Source organism: Dipodomys merriami, unplaced genomic scaffold, assembly GCF_024711535.1.
Source record: "Dipodomys merriami isolate MVZ:Mamm:240054 unplaced genomic scaffold, mDipMer1.0.p SCAF_27, whole genome shotgun sequence".
NCBI classification, from domain to species: domain Eukaryota; kingdom Metazoa; phylum Chordata; class Mammalia; order Rodentia; family Heteromyidae; genus Dipodomys; species Dipodomys merriami.
Genome location: NW_027204159.1, coordinates 15,690,094 through 15,711,218, shown reverse-complemented (window position 1 = coordinate 15,711,218; position 21,125 = coordinate 15,690,094). Strand labels below are relative to the sequence as shown.

Below are 21,125 nucleotides of genomic sequence, written 5' to 3'. Positions count from 1 at the left end.
CTGGCACGGACACCGCACACGTGCTTCTTATCTCTGAATCCAGGAAGTGGGGACCCTGAGAGGTTGGCCGAGTTGCCCAAGGTCACCCAGGAGCCCGCAGTGAGGGTGGCACCCTGCCCCCATGGCATGGGCAGCGCCGGGGCCGGCAGCGAGACCACGTGCTGGCCTGCCCAGAGCGGGTGAGGTGGCCGCAGCTCCCCGGTCTCCGCGCCCACAGCCCCCCCAGGCCCGGTGGGGGCGGCAGCGGGGCCGGACGGCGGGGACCGCGCGTGCTGGGGACTGCGGAGCCCCCCCCGGAGCCCGGCTCGGCGAGGAGCAGCGGGAGGAGGATGCCCTGCGCGCCCAGGTGAGCGGCGGCTGGGTGGAGAGCCCGCGGCCGTTTCCCGCGCCGCTCCCCGCGGGCGCCGGTGGCGGGGGCTGAGCCGGCACCGAGGGGGCGGCGGGGAGGGACCGGCAGCGGCGGGGAGCGCGGCGGCGGCGGCGGCGGCGGCTAGGCTCTGCGCGGCCAGGGCGCCTCGCTCGCCAGTCTCAGGCAGCCGGGGTGCGGTGAGCGCGCCCCGAGATCGGGATCCCCCGCAGCCCGCGTGTGCAGGTGAGCGGCGTAGGGAGAGGGGCGGGGCGGCGCCCGGGGGCTGGGGGGCTTCGGGGACGCGGGGTTCGGAGCCAGGCGGCGTCCGCAGGGATGCGCTGGGCGGCGGTTCGTTGTCGGTGTGCGGGACGGACGCGTGTCCGGTGTGGACCACCGAGGGGGGCTTCCAGCCGGTACCCTGTGCACACGCGTGTAGGTGAGTACTTGTGGAACTGCATTGTGTGATCACGGTGTGAGGATGCGTGTGTAAAGAGTGTGTGAGTGAGAAAGGCCGTGTGTGTGTGTGTGTGTGTGTGCGTGAGCAGAGGCGTGTGTGGACTCCAGGGTAGTGCTGGCTGTGTAGCCCAGAGTGCACTCTCTGTGATGCGTGTGACACGATGCGTGTCGCTGGCGGCGTGTGTAAGGGGCTGGGTGTGTGGGTACGATGGCTTGCTGCATGAAGCTGTTGCGGTCATTGCCAGCTCCGGCCACCATCCTGCAGTTGACTTTCACTGAATCCTAATCCCAACTGGAGATGCTTTGCGCCTCGGCGTGCGCCCTGTGTGTGGTTCTGTGCTAGCAGCCTTTGGAAGAAGTAGCTGTTGACCCAGGCAATGCTGGCTGGCAGAGGAGGAGGAAGGCAAGGCTCCAGCGCCATGGTAGGGTTCAAGGCTAGGAGAAACCGTGTTACTGATTTTCTATTTGGTCCATAAAAATGGACCAAAGAAAGGACGTTTCTTAAGGTATAGGTTTGTTGTGAATCGGAGGTGGCTTTTGATGGAGAGACGTTATGAATCAACGTTGCCTTTGATGGAAGGCCACCCATGCAACTTTGTCCTCTGTGCTCTTGCCTGCTGGGTCCAAAGCTATGGATGACCCTGGATTGTAGGAGTTGCTGCTTGCCTGGTGCCCCGAAACTTCAGCACCAGGGGCTAAGGGAGGAACATTTGCTGTGTGCTGCTGATGAGCACAGTAGGTGAAGTGAAAGACGCTGGTGATGGATGCGGTGCCCTAGAAAAGAAGGAAGAAGCAGAAAAGACCAGCTGAGCTCTGGGCAACTGCTCCCCTCTAGGAAACACTTAAGGGTATGGAGAGAGAAAAAAAAAAATGAACCCAAAGCAAAGAGGTTTTGCAGCATTCCCCAAGTCATTTTCTACTCTTCTGTTTGTTGTTCTTATGCATTCTTACTCTCATTTCTCACTCCTGTTTGTATCACTTCCGCCTCTGGGAAATATCTTTATTATGATAATTATTACTATGCAGCGGAGTGATCATCATTACTTAAACTGTAGTAGAGCTATAGTAAGTTGAAGCTAGCCAGAGCCTCAGGGAATGTTTTAACCCAGCCTATGTTGAACAGATGGAGACTCCAGGATCCAGAGTCCAGAACTCTGGTCTCAAGGCCACAAGAAAATAGTGCGTTTGGTCCTACCAAGTTATCTGAATTGTATTTCTAGTGCAGTTTCTCCTAGGGCCTTACAGTATTCTTGTAGGCAACAAATCAAGTGCACTTGTGCAAGGGGTAGAGTGGGCTTGGGTATCCAGGTTTGAACTGAGGACCCCATACCTTGCTATACCACTTGAGTCACACTTCAAGTCCCCAAATGTAGTTTCTTCTACCCTCATATTCTTGGACTTCCCTCATCCCTTATTTTCCTTCCCCAACTTGCAGACTAAAGAACACCACCATCTTCATAAAGAGCCTGCTACCCCAACCTGCTTCCTGATATTTTCATGCTGTTGAACATACCATTTTCCAAGAGTCTCAGGCTGGAAACAAACCTTTTATGCATTCTCTTCCTTGATCAGTAGATGCCATAATTTAATCCAATAGGCAGATTTGATCTGTTTTGCCCTCAATACTTCTCAGCTCTATTTTATTTTCTGTTTTTATTTCTACTGCTTCCAGTTTATCAGGTGAGACTTATAATCAGGGAATTCCAGAGATGAGAGCAGACAAGCTGTTGTCATGGACATAATTCATGGCAAATGTGCAAAGGATTGATGCTTGATATTATCCTGGTCAGACTAAGTTAAATCAGTTCTTTGTTAAAAAAAAAACAACAAAACAAAGAAACAGGAGTAGGGATCAATCAATGCACAGGGTATAAAAGGCTTGAGACATCATTTGGTATGTGGCATAACAGATACATATGCTTGCTGTCTGTTTCCTGCGGTTGTGTGCCTGTAGTGATAATTCTATATGACCCACAAATGGTATCACAAAACTCAAATGGTCTTTGGAAGAAAAAGGGATCTCCACCACTGGACCTTTGCTGATTACAGCGTTTTGTGACCTAAGTTTCTTTGCCTTTCTAAGTGTCAGTTTGTTCACTTGTGAAAGATGGTGAGGCTTGTCAACTAGACTAATTGCTAGATCATTTCTAAGGATTCGCTTAGCTCTCAAATTTCAGTTATTCAGTTATTACTGGTTTTGTTTTAGTAAGAAACTTGCCATCCAGTTCCACATGTTAACCATTTTTAATTCAGTTTGTCTTTAGGAAAAATACAGCTAAATGGGAAGAGTGAGAAGCACCGTTAAGAACCAGTAGTCAGAGAAAGTTTAACGATCACCCATCCACATCTCCCACGAAGCTCCAGACCCCTTATTCACATAAATCTCCATGGTATTTGTTCACCCTTTGTTCCCCATTTTATGTGGTCTCCATACCCTTCCAAAGACAAACTAATGAACAAGATAAATAGAAAAGAAGACAATAACAGCAACTAAAAAATGTTTCTTGTTTCCTTTTCTTGGAGTTCCTTTCATAAAATATTATTTTATATGATCATCTGTACGTAGCTAATTGAGCCTTTGTGACCCACTCCTATGAATATCCTCCTTTGGATTCAGTGTCTGAATGTCTAGAGACCTATATAATTTATCATGTCTCAGAGTGGTACATAGGGTGAACCAATACAGAAGTGCTACTCACTAGACACTGTGTGGAAAATGAACTATAGATCTTATGGGTGAGAATGGGAGGAAAAACTGGGAGAGAGAAAGGATAGGGGAGACATAGTTCAAAAAGAATTGTACTCACGACCTTATGCAACTAAAACCCCTCTGTATATCACCTCTATAATAACACTAAAAATTGTATGGGATATAGGATTGTTCAGGCCCCAGCACCATTCACTTTTAGACTAGATAGTTATTGTGAAGGACATCGTGTACATTTTAGGCTGGTTAGCAACAACTCTGGCATTCATTAGATGACAGTTGAGAAAAATCCATAGTTATGAAAACCAAACATGTGTTCAGGAATTGCTAACTGTCCTCACAGAGGGTCAGAATCCCTGGACTTGAGTGGAGCATCACTGGTGTAATTCAGACATGAGCCTTGTAACCTCATACAATGACATCTTACAAACAATTGCTGTGCTGCTAACTTCCTTTCCACCCTCTTTCACTTCATCACCGTCCACATTCACCTTTATCCTGTCTGGGATTTTGCTGCCTTGTTGCTATGCCTGGAAATGCTCAAGATGCTGCTAAAGGGTCAGAAGCATTTCAGAGGCAATATCATAATCATCTCAATAACTCACAGTAATCCAGCCCCTGATACATGCCAGGCCCAGTTCTAAATGCGTTATGTGGATAGTCTCATTTAATCTTCATTAAGCATCCTATGAGAGAGACTTCAGTTATTCATATGTTAGAAATATGGTGACTTAAGTTTAAAATAATACACTCAAGTTCTCTCTGATATGGAGTGGATAGAGCTAGACTTGGATTGTTTGTTTTCTACCTGCAGAATCTGGACTCTGAACCTGCATAGTCAATGATCTTTCATGAATGGGATCTTCAGGTTAGAAGATAGAAAAGATCTTAACTACCTCCCAGCCCTTGTATAGAACTGTCTGACCCCAGCATGGTTCTAGGGAGCAGGATAGTAGGCTTTGGGCTGTGAGTTCTGTTGAGCCCAATTTGTGTGATTTATCAGCCTTCAAAGATATCTTTTATAAATTAGGAAGTGAGCTCTTGCCAAGTAACTGCAAGGCCCTGAGTTCAAACCCTAGTACCACCAACCTACCAAACAAACAAGAAATCCAAATCAACAAAGTTGTTAAGACAAAATATCTTCTTCTTTTTCTTATCCAGAAATAGTGACGCAGGGCTGGGTATTGGAATGGGTATGTGTGTTAAGGGCAACAGAAGTAGGTGAAAGCAATAAAATATTGGATAACACATTTCCTCTTTCATCAACTCAGTCTCATCCAGTCTAAACTTTACATATATCTTTTGTCACCCAAATTAAGCTTACCATGTTTTAAATCAACTCTCTCCTTGATCATATTGACCTACCATTTAAATTTTTTATTCTTTGTGCTCAATTCTATGCCAGCAGTAAGCCTTGAACTCAGGGTCTGGAGCTCTTGCTTGTTTTTTGTGCTAGTCTGGCACTCCACCAATCTGCCATGCTTTTTTTTGGGGGGGGTTCTGGTTATGGGGCCTGAACTCTGGGCCTGGGTGCTTGTCCCTCAGCTCTTCAGCTCAAGGCTAGCGCTCTACCACTTGAGCCACAGAGCCACTTCTGGCTTTTTTCTTTTTGCTTTGTGGTGCTGAGGAATCGAACCCAGGGCCTCATGCATGCAAGGCAAGTGCTCTACCACTGAGCCACCTTCCCAGCCCCTTGCCATGCTTTTATGTTGATTAATTGGAGATAAAAAATCTCATTGATTTTTCTACCCTGCCTGGCTTTAATCAGTGATTGAGCTACCAGCACCCTGAGAGTCTCCCACTATTGATGACATCGACTAAAATGTCTAAATCCACTATGGAAATAGTAGAAAGAGGTACATATTTGGCTGAAGAAAATATAAGTGAATGTAAGTTACTAGGAAATGGGTTAATTGATAAGGCTGGTGCTAAAACCAATCAGTAAGAATGACATTCCTTAACCTACAAGCTTGGGAACCCAAAGTTGACTAAAAAGGTTGTTTTCCTTAAGAACGTACATGAGGGGCTGGGAAGGTGGTTCAGTGGTAGAGCGCTAGCCTCACATGCATGAGGCCCCGGGTTCGACTCTTCAGTACCACATAAGCAGAAAAAAGCTGGAGATGGCACTGTGGCTCAAGCAGTAGAGCACTAGCCTTGAGCTGAAGAGCTGAGGAACAATGCCCAGGCACAGAGTTCAGCCTCCACAACGAACCAACCAACCAACAAACAAAAAAAAAAAAAAGAAAGAAAAAGAAAAAGAAAGAACTTACATGAACAAATCCACAGGTTTTGTAGTTGCCAGTGAAGAAATGGTAGATCTTACATTACACCCTTTGTGACATGGGCAGTAATCTTTGGTGAACAGCAGCATAATATGTAATTAAACTTAATTAAAGCAGGTTGTTGGGCTTCACAATCCATCTGAATGTTTGTCTTTACACTGGGACACCAGGTGAAGCTGATGGGGACAAGTATTGGGGTTAACTAAATATTAAAATAAAGTGTAAACAACCACCTGGGATTTAAAAAAATGTAAATATGCATTATATTTTAGACAGTTAAATATTTGAATTAAAGAGAACCATTGAGTGAAGAATGAAAAGACAATAATTACTAGGGATGACCTAACATCTCTCACTAAGCATCTCAGTTTTCTCTCTCATTTTGAACTTCAGAAAAATCACATTTTTCTCAGCAATTGTGTTTCTATATTGGATTAATTCCTGATCATGGGTCTTTTTGTGTACCTCTGACTGGAACCTTCATTTGGATGACAAAAATCTCTCATTATTCACCAGATAATCTGAACCAAAAGGCCTTCAGTATCTTGAACTGTGCTGCATAAATTCCGATACGTTTCTGAAAGTTTAAGGAAGACACTTTATCTGTAGATCTAGTTTTTATTTCTTGTGCATCTGCTTTGTACTTCTTTCCTTTCAAATCCATATTAGCACAATGGAGAAACTCAACAGAAATTCAAGTTTGTACATTTATACATCACTGATTAAAGTTTTGAAATCCCAATCAGAAAGGTTCTTTTAGAAACCAAATTTTAAGCTCATTCAATGACTTCCTTCTTTTGGACGCTCAGCATCTGTTTTCAGTCTTGTTTATGAATAATCACACATTCTCCATATAGGCAAGGTGTCTACAGCCACTTGCTTAGAAGATACAGCTATTTTGAAACTTAGATTAAGTATATTTGTTGAATGTTTGTCATATGCATGGAGTTTTATATACCTAGTCTTTTTCAGATTTTTCTATAAACTTCCTCTCAAGGGGAAAACAAGGTCTAGAAATTTTAAGAAAACTCCTGTATTTGTTAGAAGATTATTGTATTGTGCTGACAAATGTATTTTGGCTATACATAATGAAAGTCAACATTGACTTTTTAAGCAAAAGTTGAATTTATTGGAAAAGTAATGGGAGTTTTCTTATGGATTTAAAGAATCAGATCCTTGGGAGATAGGAACAAGATCACATCTGGAGAGTTCAGGTCCGTATGTATGGCCCTTTCTTCATTGCTCCCATGAGTGCTACACATTCCCAAGGGTCTACGTCAATTCATTAAAATTCTCCAGGAAGAGAATTTGATAAGCCCCAATCACTTATGGCCAAGAGGGTGTCGTAAAAGTGAAGATATCATAGACTCTTTGGTGTGGTAGTAGGGTTTGCAAGTGACAAGTGATCTTGTGAAAAATTGAAAAATACTGAACTTGAGTCAGACTCCGGTGGCACTTCTTTTCTCCCAAATAAATACTTTATGGGAAAAACATGTTAATGTAATAAACTGTAATGTAATAAGATATATTAATATAATTAAGTAAAGACATGCTTCTTTCATTGGTGAGGCTCTTCCACAGCAGGCAATCTCTTCACAGAGTTCAGGTCCTTCCTTGTGTATCTGTCTGCTGGATTCTGACATGTCCTCACTGTCTATGGTTTTCGTGGCATAGGCCTGCTTTCTTCTACTTTTTATCACATCTTTGGCTCTGACTCAGATTTTAAGAGATGTCAATACTTATCATCTTGTCGCATCTTTGCCCTGCAGTGTAAATAATCAGTATTAATGTAGGCCAAATACTGCCACGAACAACACTGGGGACACTTTATTTCATTTAACTTTTCTAACCATTCCATGGCTGCCCATTTTTGGTTTATTTCTCAATATTTTATTATGAGAATACATGTTTAGGTGAAAAGTTGTAATGAACACTCAAATATACTGAGCAGGTAGATTTATTATTTTGCTAGAGCTGCTTTATCATGATCATATCAGTTATCAATCCATTTATGTTAATGGTACTGGTGATTGAACTCAAGGTTTCCTGCTTGCTAAGCAGGTACTCCACCCATCCCTTTATGCCTTAGTTACTTTGGGGTTAGGGCCTTGCTTTATGCTCAAGCCAGTCTAGACCACAATGCTATGTTACACCTCTCTTTTGTCACCTAGATGACAGACCCACCCCGCCCCCCCAGGCAATGATGGAGACCGAAGTGACCTTGAACCACACTCTCCCAAAGTCAGTTTCAATTAGCTAAGATTACAGGCTTGATGCCTGTTATCAATCCACGTTTTGTTGATTACAAAGTAATTTTCTCTTTCTTATTATCATTTTTTTCTACTACACTTGAAGCCAAAGTTTGAACTCAGAGCCTTGAACATACTGCACTTACTTGCTTGACTGGAGCTCTACCATTGGAGCCATGCTTCCAGCCTGGCATTTTTGCTTATTTGGAGATGAAGTCTCACAGACTTTTCTACCTGAGCAAGACTTGAACCAAAATCCTTTGGATATCAGCCTCCTGAGTTGCTAAGATTACAGGTATAAGTTACTAGTGCCTGGTATGCAAAGTACTTTCTTAACTACCAAGCAGCATTGTGTCTGGAAAGGAAGAGAGAAAGATACACTCAAACTCAGATGGCACAGGCCACCAGAACCATCAGATTCTCAAGCTTCTACGATTTCCATGACATGAAGCCACAACAAATAGTCCACCTACAAAATAGAAGTAGTCTTTTTTCATTCCTTAAAGATTCACAGGTCTCATGGTTTATCATCTATAATAGATCTCTGGAAAATCTGAAAATTTCAATGTAGGTGCTTTCATAAATCTACTATACTTCTTTTCCAACATTTAAAAATGATTTATGAAAATAGAAGGCTAGCAAGTACCCTTTATAGATAAGGTTTTACAATGTTCAGAGGACTTATACACATGCTCTCATACTTGAACTTCACAAGTAACAGCAGATGGACAAGACGGGTGGGAAGGATATATTTTGCACACTGAACAGCTGGAAACTTACGGCTTATATAAGCAAAGTGGGATATTCAAACATTATGTGATGCTAACAGCAAAGTAGGGTCTTGATTAAACATGTGGCTTCTTTCAAATGTCAGTAGACATTGACAAGACATGGAGGTTCAGAGGAGTTTCCAAGATACAAGTTAATAAGCTTAAGTTGAAAGAATTGAGGTAAGGGATCCTGAGAGCTGCCTATTTGTGGCGGTAGCTCAGTAATTTATGGTCTACTGCCTGCTGTGCCTTGGACATCACTTTTTTCTATACTTCACTTTCTGCATTCCACAAATAGGAATCATTTCAATACAGTGTGATGTGAAGATGAAATAGTATTTGGGTTTGTACCTAATCAAAAAATTGCATTATTCTACCTCGCTTGCATTTTTTTCTAGGAGCCTTCTCTTCTGTGTTAAATGGGAATCTCTAAAAAATCTTTGAGTATATAATCTTTTCCCTTGGGGGGGAGAGAGAGAGACAGAGAGAGACAGAGAGACAGAGACAGTGAGAGACAGAGAGATGGAGAGAGAAAAAGAGAAACAGAGACAGAAACAGAGAGAACTATAACTCAGCCTGGGTGCTATCTCTTAGGTTTTTTTTTTTTTTTTTTTTTTTTTTTTTTTTTTACCAAGGCTGGCATTCTACTACTTGGGCCACAGCTCCACTTCAAGATTTTTGGTGGTTAATTCGAGATTAAGAATCATATAGAAGGGCTGGGAAGGCAGCTCAGTGGTAGAGCACTTGCCTTGCATGCCTGAGGCCCTGGGTTCGATTCCTCAGCACCACATAAGCAAAAAGAAAAAAGCCAGAAGTGGTACTGTGGCTCAAGTGGTAGAGCTCTAGCCTTGAGCTGAAGAGCTGAGGGACAGCACCCAGGCCTAGAGTTCAGGCCCCACTACCGGACCCCCCCCCCCCAAAAAAAAGAATCATACAGACTTCTTTGCCTGGGTTAGCTTTGATCCTCATATCTCAGCCTCCTGAGAAGCTAGGATTACAAGTGTGTGCTACCAGCTCCCAGCTCCCTTGGAGTTTTTTAGGAACTGCTGGGAGGAGATTCTAGGCAGCAGCTTTTGGGAAGTGACATTTTATTAGTCTAAGAAAAGATGAAGATTTTTTTCAAGAATTTCTATGCAAGAAGCTGTAAATAGTCTATGTCCTTTGAGATTTCAATGACACATTTAATTGGATATAATAATTAGCACATGGTATCTAAAGTAGAGAATCCTGTTCTTATCCAAATGGTTCTGAAGAAATAGAGTGAGAACAGACGAGGTTAAACACACCACAGAGACCTTTCTCTGGGCATGTGCAGCAAATACTGAAATCCAGGCCTCTCAGCCACTGAGGCATTTAGACAGATATGGAAAAAACTATTAAAGAGAATTTCAGGATGGTATGCTCACTTGGGTGGATTGAGCTTCATCCTTGCAGCCTTTCCTGAACTGCCCTTGTAAATCATCTGCAGCAGAATCACTGGACACTTGTCAAAATGCAGATCCTTAGATTTCCCGAATCTACAGTTTTGCAAGAGATTTTTAGGCATCGTCATGTTTGAGAAACACTGTTGTTAACACCATAATTCCTCAAAGTTCAAAACACGAATGTTAAAGATTTAATTTAGATGAAACACAAATCTTGGCTGATCTGCTCCCAGTTCTAGGTCTCTGAAATCAGTTGTGACAGAGCCATTAGTCAGTCTTGGGGCTTAACTTTCAGGGACTATCCCAGGAGAGAAGAGAAATTATTTCTGTGGCCACATCCCAGAGTAGGGGAGATAAGTCCCTAGGTGTGTCACTACCCTTGTGAAGCAGAGTAGAAAAAAAGCTCAGCCAGGGACCATCCTTTTACAACACCTGGTGACTACCACACTGGTAACTCACTAGTGCCTGTTGTTTGTGGAGTTGTTTTTGTTTATTTTTTCTATTGATCTTGGGAGGTTGATATATGTTCATCCCATTATATAGATGACAGAACTGAGTTTAAGATAATTTGCCCAATGATTGATAGAACTGGGAGAGGTTCCAAGGCTGTGCTTTCAATTAAGGGTTGGCAAACTTTCTGGCTCACTGCCTGTTTTTGTATGGACTACAGACTAAGAAGCATTTTTACATTTCAAATTGTGGGAAAAACATCAAAAGGAGAGAATATTTTTTGAAAAATGAAAATTGCATGAGGTTCAGATTTCAACGTCTATAAAGATTTATTGGAACACAGCCATATCCACTCATGGTATTGTCTGTGGCAGCTTTCACACTACCAGGAGAGGTAGAGAGTTGTGATAGTGACTTTATTCTCTGAAAAGCCAAAAATACTTGTAAACGACCCTATATAGAAAAGCACTATGGTCTGACCCTTGCTTGAAACCATTGTGCCAATGCACTACAACTTCAATTGTTTGAAAACTACCTATTTGTAATTCTTGCCACTTTCTCATGCCATCTGGAACATTATCTGCATAGCATTTTTCTTTAGATTAATTTTCCTTAAATAAGTTTATTTTGTAAAGAAACAAGAATGTAAGTGCAAACCAATAGCAATGGCAAGAAATAGAAGACAACTGTAAAAAGAAATGCACTGTACACAAAACAATAAGATTTCAGCCAAGTAGCTGGAATAGACAATGTTGGTGTTCCTTTTCCCCTCAGATTCCCTCAGCATGTTTTGTGCAGACTTTCCTGACTTCCAATGGTGAATCTATGTCATTGTGTGTGTGTATGTGTGCATGTGCACACACATGCACATGTGTGCATCTGTGCATGCATGTATGCATGCATATGCTGGAATGAGGGTTTGAACTCTTGCTTGGAATTTTCACTCACTGATGGCACTCTCCCATTGGAGTCACAACTCCAGTCTGATTAATTGGAGATGAGTCTCATAGGCTTTCCTTCCTTCTTTCTTTCCTTCAAACTGTGATCTTCAGCTTTCACCTTTCTGAGATTATAGACATGAGCCACCAGCAACCTAGGATTACAGGCATGAGCCACCCGTTCCCAATAAATCTGTGTGATGTTTGAACTGCTACCTTCAATTTTAGCCCAAAGGTGGAAATACACCTCTCCGTGTACAGCCCTAACCAATGAATTATGGGTGTGGGAGTATCAATATCCTCATCGTCTCCCCATCTTGTTTGGAATGAGAGGCACACATTTTACCCCAATTCCAAGAGCTTCCTTGTGGGATTAAGATTCAGTGTCTGAATAACACATTTCTCATTGGCTGCCTCTCATTCCTTATTTATCTACCAGTTTAGTTGCACCTGCCAAATTACTCCTCACCTCAAGATCTACCCCTTCAGGGAGACCCAAACAAAGCAAGTGTCTCTTGCAAAATTTGTGTACCTGAAACTTAACTTTTCCCTTATACAGAGAGATTAGCAAATAGAAGACAAATCTTCAAAGAATACAAAGAGTTCAGTCCTTTTCATCAATGCAAACAACAACATTTAAAATAGAAAGTAGAAAGAAAACATTTTCTACCATAAGAGCTGATAATACCTACTACTCCCATCACCTGCTATATTCTTTCTCCAGTACTAACAGAAACACATAGGAAATTATATTTTATCTATTGGCTATCAAATATGGTCCTTGGGTCAGAAGCATCATCAATATCTGGGGGCTCATTAGACATGCATACTCTAATTTTATTATATGTTTTCTAATTTTATTATATTGCTTCTGAACTTCAAAAGTTTGTACAAGGGAGTTACAATTTAATGTGTTCATCTAAGTGCTTCCTGTTTACAGTTACATCTTTAATCTCCTCCATCTTCCATTCTCCTCCATCCTGTATGTTCCCTTGCCCCAGACTAATATTCACATTTCCCACTTCCTTTATCATATATGTATAGTGAATGTTCTTGCTGTGTTTGTCCTGTGTCCTTTTTAACTCATGTATCCCTTCCCACTACCCTCCTACCTTAAACTCTCATTTCAGCTTTCACAATACTTCAGTAACTAAAAGTTCATATTTGCAGGCGTGAAACTCCAGGGAGTAAAACTTTTGAGTAATTAACAATTTGACAAAATGAATACCATCTTCTCCACTCTAAAACCTATGAAAGCCGGAACTTGGCCCAGCATTTTGTTTTAACAACCCTCGGGGTGAATCTTATGCATGCTTAAACTTGAGAACCATCGCTCTACAAGGAGCAGCTTCTTACTTAGTTTTGCTCTCACTGCATTCTTGGATTTCATTGGAATTCAGAAGCATCTGAAACTCGCGTCCTCCTTTCCAACGTGACTGACTGATGGTTTTCTGGCCTGTGAGCCTCCACTGAGGGGGAGCCTTGCCAAATCACATCGGTCAATAATTGGACAGCTCAGATGATGTGAATGATCTACCTCATGGTGATCCTCAAACACCTGTTAAGATCTCCAACCATCTCTCCAACAGAACTACAAAGACAAGAACAATTCCTTCTTTAGCAATCAAATGGAACTTTCTTTATTTTTTGCTGTTTTTTAAAATTGTGTTTTTAATGGAGAAATATATTGTCTGTTTACAAAACAGCTCTTGAAAAATACAAGGAGTACAGATACTATAAAACAAAGCAAATTTCAGTCTCAGTCATGAGATATATCATGCAAAAGCAACAGTCTGATCTCCAAGGTATGAAAACTAAAATTAAAAAGTCACTACACAGAAAAAGTCCAAGATTCTGGCCTGGCAAAACTTGGATGTAGTTACAAGAAACACTTAATAAACTGAATTATTTTTTTCTCCCCAATGTGTAAACAAAATGACAGGACTAACTCTGTGCCTGGTGATATCAATCTTACTCTGAAGCTATACAACACAGATACCTTTACAATTCACCCGTTAGCTTTATTCTAAGATGGTGAAGGGAAAGGAAAGGTGACTGTGTGAGCCAAGATGTGGGAAGTCGCAATATTGCATATGAGACATTATAATATCATGGTGAAAAGAAAAACCTCAATTAATGCATAGCCTAAGGGGGAAAGGACTACATTCCAACTTTGGAAAATTAATTTAGGATGGTAGGGAAAAAAATTAAGCAATTGCAGGTGAACATGAAAAATGCACATGTAAGAGAACAGAGCACAATGGAGGATTCACAAAACATGCTCATCAGAAAACTGATAGATTTGCTTCATCCGGGTTTGGAGTACTATTATTATTATTGTGTTAGCAACAGTTGCATTACCATTTCAAGAAAAATTACTGCCTTTAAAAAAGAAAAAAAATACCTCAAGCTATATTTGTATCTGTATTTGACACCTGAATTGGGTGTATGTTTGATGCAGACTTTCCTATTATGCAATACAATTCATTCATCAGTGCTTGGTGATCTTATACCGTATTTCTTTCCTCATAGATTCTGTGGTCAAATAGGGTGGGATGATCATTGAGCTGCCACAGAAGTTCATTCACAATGCTCCCAAATCATCTTTGCTTTCTCACGAAATGCTCAAATCCATACTTGAATGGTCTGGTTTATTTTCTTTCTTCCTTTTTCTTTTTTTTTTCTTCCTTTTTCTTTTTGTCAGTACTGGTGCTTGAACTGCGAGCCAAGGCTGGTGCTCTACCATTTGAGCTACAGCTCCACTTCTGTCTTTTTGGTGATTAATTGGGGATGAGAGCTGAGTCTCACAGAGTTTTCTGTCTGGGCTGGCTCTGAACTGAAATCCTCCTCAAATCTCAACGTCTTGAATAGCTAGGATTACAGTTGTGAGCCACTGGCTCCCAATTTATAATCTGGTTTCTTATAATGTTACTGTGTGCATCACATGTTTTGTGGGTGATGGTGGTGGTATCTATTCTTATAAAATCAGTATTTCAACACAAGCGCTCTAAGTATATTCTATACAATGATATGCAAAATAGAAGTTTATGTTGCTTTTTAATTTTTCTTGTTATCTGTCCTTTTTCCTGCTCTTCCATTGCTTACAAACTGCTTTACTTATCAGGGTTTTTTTGTTTTTGTTTTTTTGGTCGGTTGTAGGGCTTGAACTCTTGACCTGAGCATTGTCCCTGAGCTCTCTAGATCAAGACTAGCACTCTACCACTTGAGACACAGCACCACTTCTGGTTTTCTGGTGGTTAACTGGCGATAAGAGTCTCAAGGACGTTCAGGCCGGGACTGGCTTTGATCCATAGTTCTCAGATCTCAGCCTCCTGAGTAGCTAGGATTACAGGCATGAGCCACCAACAACTGGCAACATATCAGTTTTTTTTTCTAACTATACAAAAACATTAATCTTCTCCACTAAGAATTGTTTATTTACCAAGGAATACTATTTTCCTTAGTTATTTTGAATAAAGTTTAAAGCCATTTTTGCATCTTACTTGTATGTATTAGCCTATGAGTACTTCAAGTGTAACCAAATTGACTTCTGGGTAGATTTACCCTTTTGGAAATGGAGTGTTGACAAACTTTCCATTTAGGTCTCAATCCTTTTGGATCACTTAGTGCAAATGTCATTTTAGCTACTAGTCCTACAGAGATCCAATTTGTAGCATCATAGTCTCTTTGTTTTCTCATAGTCTTTTTTCTTTTTTTTCTTGTTTTTTACGTTGTTCTTGTTTTTGTTTTTTATTGTTTAAATACTGTACAGAGGGGTTATAATTATATGGGCAAGGTAATGAGTACATTTCTTTTTTTTTGCTTTAAGAAATTTGAGTTTATTAACCAGCTTTACTAGAACTATATTCACAATAATACATAATACATTTTTAATGGTTTAGGAGATTTAATAGTCTATTAGGGTCACTGTTTGTTAAACAATAATACAATTCAAATATATTCATCTAAAATATTTAAAAATATATCATTTTAGAATATGGTGTTTTGAGTTTTATTTACTTATTACTCATAAAATATTATTAAAGAATAAACAAAATGATGTTGCAGAACACAATGATTTCTTTGAAATACAGTTTGCTGACTGTGTGTGTTGGGTAGAACCATTTCTTTTTCTTTTCTTTCTTTTTTTATTGTGAAAATACTGTACAGAGAGGTTATAATTACATGGGCAAGATAATGAGTTCCTTTACCTATACATACTGCAACTTAGATGTCTGGAGAAACAAAAATATGGGTTTTGGGAGCATTAGCTGACAAAAAGAAGTTCTTGTAAAGAGCACGTATCAGCTGATAAAGGTAGAAAAGAAATCACTGAGACAGTGTTTTATAGATCCTGAATGTGTTCCAGAAACAAACCAAGGTAAATAGCCAAAGAAAAGCATTATTTTTTCCACTTAGAACATGCACAGTTGCAATTTTTTAGGTGTTTCAATCTTTTCTTTGCACAGTGAGAATCTAGAGAGTTTGGGCCTATAGGAAACCACAGTCAACATGGATTTTAGGCTGCAAGTCAGTTTGATCTCAGTGGAGCTATGTTTTTGTGACTGTGCCTGGTAGTAGATTAGGACAGGTGATGAGGTCAATAGAAAGCACTTGGACCATTAGTACCTGTTAAATACCTGCTCTTCTTGTTCTGCGTTACCAGGTAAATGGGAGTCTGATAGAGATAATGTATGGATTTCTTTTAAGAAGCTTTAATTGCTTGAAATTTGGCCCAAGGCCCTCTTACATTTTCCATTTTCCAGCTGGGGGAATTGAGACTGAGGTTAGTGAACAGACTTGCTTATGAATAGGAATGTGAGTAGCAGGGTTAGGCTGAGAATCAAGCCTAGGGACTCCTTTGTCCAGCGGCCCTTCTACCGCACCAGGCTCCCACCCTTGAATTGGCATTAAGAAAAATAATATTTTACTTATTCCTGACACTTGTCCAAAACAAAGATATTGGGTCATGCCCTTTGATGTAGAAATTTCACCCACACAGGCATATTCTATAAAGAAACGTGGTCAATTAAAGCATAGTTATGCATGAATATTCGTGCATGCAATCAAAAACTAAAGAAAACAAAACAAAACAAGCTGGAGTTATGAGATAGCTTCAGGTTGGAAGATGTTGGCCCTAAACCAAAATACATTGATCTTTCATTCCAATACGTGGGGATTATTTACAGGTGAGTCTTGTGCTCACACTTCTTATAATAGAGATGCAACTACACACCTTTGGTTAACTATTAACGGCTATTGCACAGAAGTATTTTAGACTATTCTGAATCAGAAAACTAGGGTAAGGATGGGGTGCACTTGCTTTTGAGATTTTTCATTTAGTTGTTTCAGATTTGTAAGGTACACAACTGAGGTTTAGAATCGGTATTAACTGACATTAAACAAGATGATTCTTTTTCCTCTCCTGTCATTTTTGAAAGGAATGATCAGTCAGAATATATCTTGCTCAAGAGAAAGGAGCTTAGATAGAACCTGATAGTTATATATTGTGGTGATTTGACTTTCATGAAAAATACAGTGCTTTGAGTAATTCCAATGGCTTGAGCTTGTCACAGTCATGAGAGAATACAGAGGCATTCATTTCTTCCTCACATGGCAAAAGTGATTATTTGGGGCTCTCATCCATCTCTTTTCCAGGACTTGCCTGGAAAAGTCTAGAATTGTTTCTTAGGAGGAGAATACTACAATACTCTAAGGAATTTACTGATCCTTCAAACAGGTGATAAGATGTAGGTGACAGGATGCAGTATGACTATCATTCACACATACATACACATACATACACACAAACATACATACACACATACACACACATGAACACAGAAGGTCTTACTGAATTTCAAATTGATGCCACCATTTCAATTGTCATGCAGAGATAAATCGTACATATTTTCTCTCATAGGTGGAAGCTAGATCTAAAACTTAACTGGACATAACATACATTGGGATATATGCATTTACATACCAACAAACAGACTAAAAGAGGATACACGTAGTGGAAGAACCCAAATGTATAATTCCTACCTACCCAAACAAATTCCAGGAAATGGAGACATGTTTTGCTTCTGTTATTTGTTATTGTTGCTGCACTCTTTTTTGGTCTTTTTAGGAGAGGCACAAAGGAGGAGTTACAAGAATGTAGGAAGGAAAGGTGAAGAAATGAAGTCATGGTGTTCAATAGACCCTATGATAAAAATGAACTAAGCAACTTAGGGGCAGGGATGGGGAGAGGGAAAATAGGTGAAAATGAAGGGAGGGGTACCATTGTCCAAGAAGCACTGCATTTATCGCCTGACTTATGGAATTGTAAGCACTTGGTACAATACCTTAATAATAACAATAAAAAAGGAAAAAATTAAAAAAAAAGTGCCACAACTCTGATTCTAGGAGTTGCTCTGAGTTGTTTGTGCTTTTAACTACCTTGTCAATTAAAGAACATTAAGCATGTTAAGTTAGAAATGCAAGTGTAGATGAAAAGCACTGTTTCCTCCCACACACTCCCACCCTATGTAATCTTCCCAGGAAGAGGTCAGCATAATCACGGCTCAGATTAGTTCTCCCCCATGAACACTACAGAAAACAGAAGACTATAATTGATTAATCCAATCAAGACAGATACTGATCACTAAACTCCTGTTCCATTACTATTTCTTTTCCTTTGACAAAATGTATGATGTCTCAATGGCTTATTAAAAGTCCCATCATGTAATTTTTTCATTTTTTCAATGGACAAATGAAGTAGTATTTGTGGCCACAAGTACACAAGGATTCTTTTGCTTTGTAGCATTTTTCCAACCCAGTTCCAATGAGATGAACTGAATGTACTTTGTCACTAGTTTTCTTGCTACCAGGTTTTCTTCCTTCTAATCTGTATCCCAATACAACATTGATTTTCCTGTGTGTTACTCAAGATTTTTTTGGTTGCAAATAATGGCTGGAACCCAACTCAAAAACTTTTGGCTTCAGGAGGGAAGGGAAAGTAGTAGTGGAACTCTGGATCTTAAGCCTCAATTTATATAATCAGGTTATCCTCATTATCTATATTGCAACTCTGTTGTTTTTTTTCCTGTGGTTAGTGTCATTCTCAGAAAAGCTTTCCCATGAGGTGTGAATGAAGGCTACTGGCAGCTTTAAACTATTTCACAACACTAGCAGAGAGATACTCTTTCTAGCAAAAACCCCAGGGCTGGCTTTCATCTACCTAGCAGGTGAGCGAATGATAGCTGTGGCCAGGGATGAACTGTTTTAATGGACCAGTCAAGCTGAAATGCTCATTACTGGAGTTAGGAACTGGGGAAGGGGAGAGGGTGAGAACACAAAGGAAAATCAGGACATGATTCTTGGAGAAAGATGAAATAAATGTCCTATACCAAATCTCCATTTTTATCAGGATACCCCCCCATTATTGGTGGAGGATATGCTGTACAATAATAAACAAAGTACATGCTTGAGCTTTGGAATTCACAATTTTGGATTCTACCCTCAAGTTGTCAAGTGCTAACTGTGATTTTGCAAGTGAATTAATCTTTCTGACCCCCCCCCCAGTCTTTTAATCTATAAAATGTAGAGAAAGACTCAGAGATTACGGGAGAATGAAAAACCAATACCTGGCACTGACTACCACTTTGTAAATGGCAATTGGGTAAAGTGAAATTATTTTGGCTACTTTCATACTATACGATTGTCTTTTTATTACCTCCTGTGAGGAAAATCTTAGACTCACACTCAGAAAATCTAATTTACCACTTATTTGACTCTCAAGTATCTATGAAGACAATACAGTGTACCAGACATCTTTATATGCAGTGAGGATATGACAGTGATCAATAGTGTCCTATGTCTTCTTGAAGCTTCGATTCTAGTGACAGATTGAATGAAGAAACAATTGGAACTGGGTATGGCTTAAGTGGTGGAGTGCCTTCCTAGCAGTGGGATGGAGCTGAGCTCAAAAATCTGGACCCAGCCCCCCCCCCCCAACAGAGAAGATAACAACTTTTAGAATTTAGAAAATGAGAGGGGACCTCTGTAAGGAAGAAATATTTGAAGGTGGGAGAATCAACCTGTATGTTAGCATTCCAATGGAAGGAGACAGTGAGAAGGCCCTGGCGTGAAGTTGTATTTTCAAAAAATGTTTTATTAGCATATACTAGTTTTGCAAGAGGTTCACACGATAATATTTCCCTACATGCATACAATATTCTCTGTTCAAATTCATCTCCTCTGTTACTATTCGTTATCCTCCTCCTCTTCTTAAAATAATCCCAACAGATTTTATTGTCCTATTTTCATACATTTGTATGAAGTGCTTTAATCATATTTACCTTCATTCACTCTCTCCCATTGATACCCACTTGCAGCAATCCTGTTTTACTCTGTCCTGTTTCTTTAAGAATATATTAATTGTCCATAGAGAATATTAATTGCTTAAGTGTGGCCTGGTCAAGAAAAGTAGCCACAGGGTTTTCTAGCCAGCAGTGAGTAGAGAGAATGGCTAAAGTTGAGTTTGGAGAGGAGCTTGGGACAGATTATGGCAGGGTGGGGGTAGGGTGGAGGGGTGGGTCAGGTAAGGAATTTGGATTTTATTCTGAGTGCAACATGAAGCCATTAGAATATTATGCAGGGAAGAAATGTTCTGAAACATGTTTTGAAAGACTCATTCTGGCTACTGAAGGGAGAAGAGGTATTTGTGGGGCATGTAGCAATGTTCCAGGGCCAAGGGGTTGGCTTGGCTCAAGGTGTGCTGCTTCTGCAGGTAATGGGAAAGGTGAGATGGAAACATCATCTGAAAAGGAGAGAGAATGAATGTGTGGATGGCTCAATTGTACCCTATGAGGAAAGAAGCTCCTTGGTTTGAGTAACTGGGTAAGTAGTGGCGCCATCACTGAAATGGAGGACCTAGAGAAAGGATAGGTTTTTGTGTTGGGGTGAGACATGAAGAATTTAGTTTGCAGTGTTTTTAAATTATCCCCCATGAGATGCCATGTAGGCAGAGTGAGTGTGGATGAAAAAGAAAACTTTGGGAGTCTTCAAGTATGATGGGGGGCGGGAGGGAGAGAGAGAGAACTTAGCCTTGTTTTTTCAATATTCAAGGTTTTATACTTACGTATTTTAAATAAAATGTTATTTTCAGTTCAAAATATACAAGAGAGTACTTTGCTTGAGGTCAAGATTGTGACTGAGCCTTCCCCTTGCCTATCACAACCTCCAGGAGCTAATGTTAGGTTCAAAGGCACTAACATACACCTTGGAAAACACAGTGTCTCAGCAGCCTTTCCATCTCTGGTGGTTGGCCATTCTCTTCCTGGCTGCTGTCCTTGTTGTGTTTGCTCCTTCCAGGCCAAGAGACCTAAAGGTCCAGGCTAAGGTTCATTGTTCTATTATGTGGATAAACAGATTTAATGTTTCCTCTCAGTGAGATTCAATTAGAACACCAGCAGATGGAATTACAGGATCTCAGAGCTGGAAGAGAACCCAGAGAT

The 21,125-nt window shown here is 40.5% G+C and overlaps 1 protein-coding gene across 1 annotated transcript in view; it reads left to right on the top strand.

Annotated features, from left to right (window-relative positions):
• The first annotated feature begins 547 nt into the window (after positions 1 to 547).
• The window catches only part of Htr4 (5-hydroxytryptamine receptor 4), a 220,803-nt gene continuing 200,225 nt past the window's right edge, over positions 548 to 21,125 (top strand). The window contains exon 1 of the mRNA XM_070036005.1: positions 548 to 592. The gene's annotated coding sequence lies outside the window, so the exon portion shown is untranslated. The remainder of the gene's footprint in view (positions 593 to 21,125) is intronic.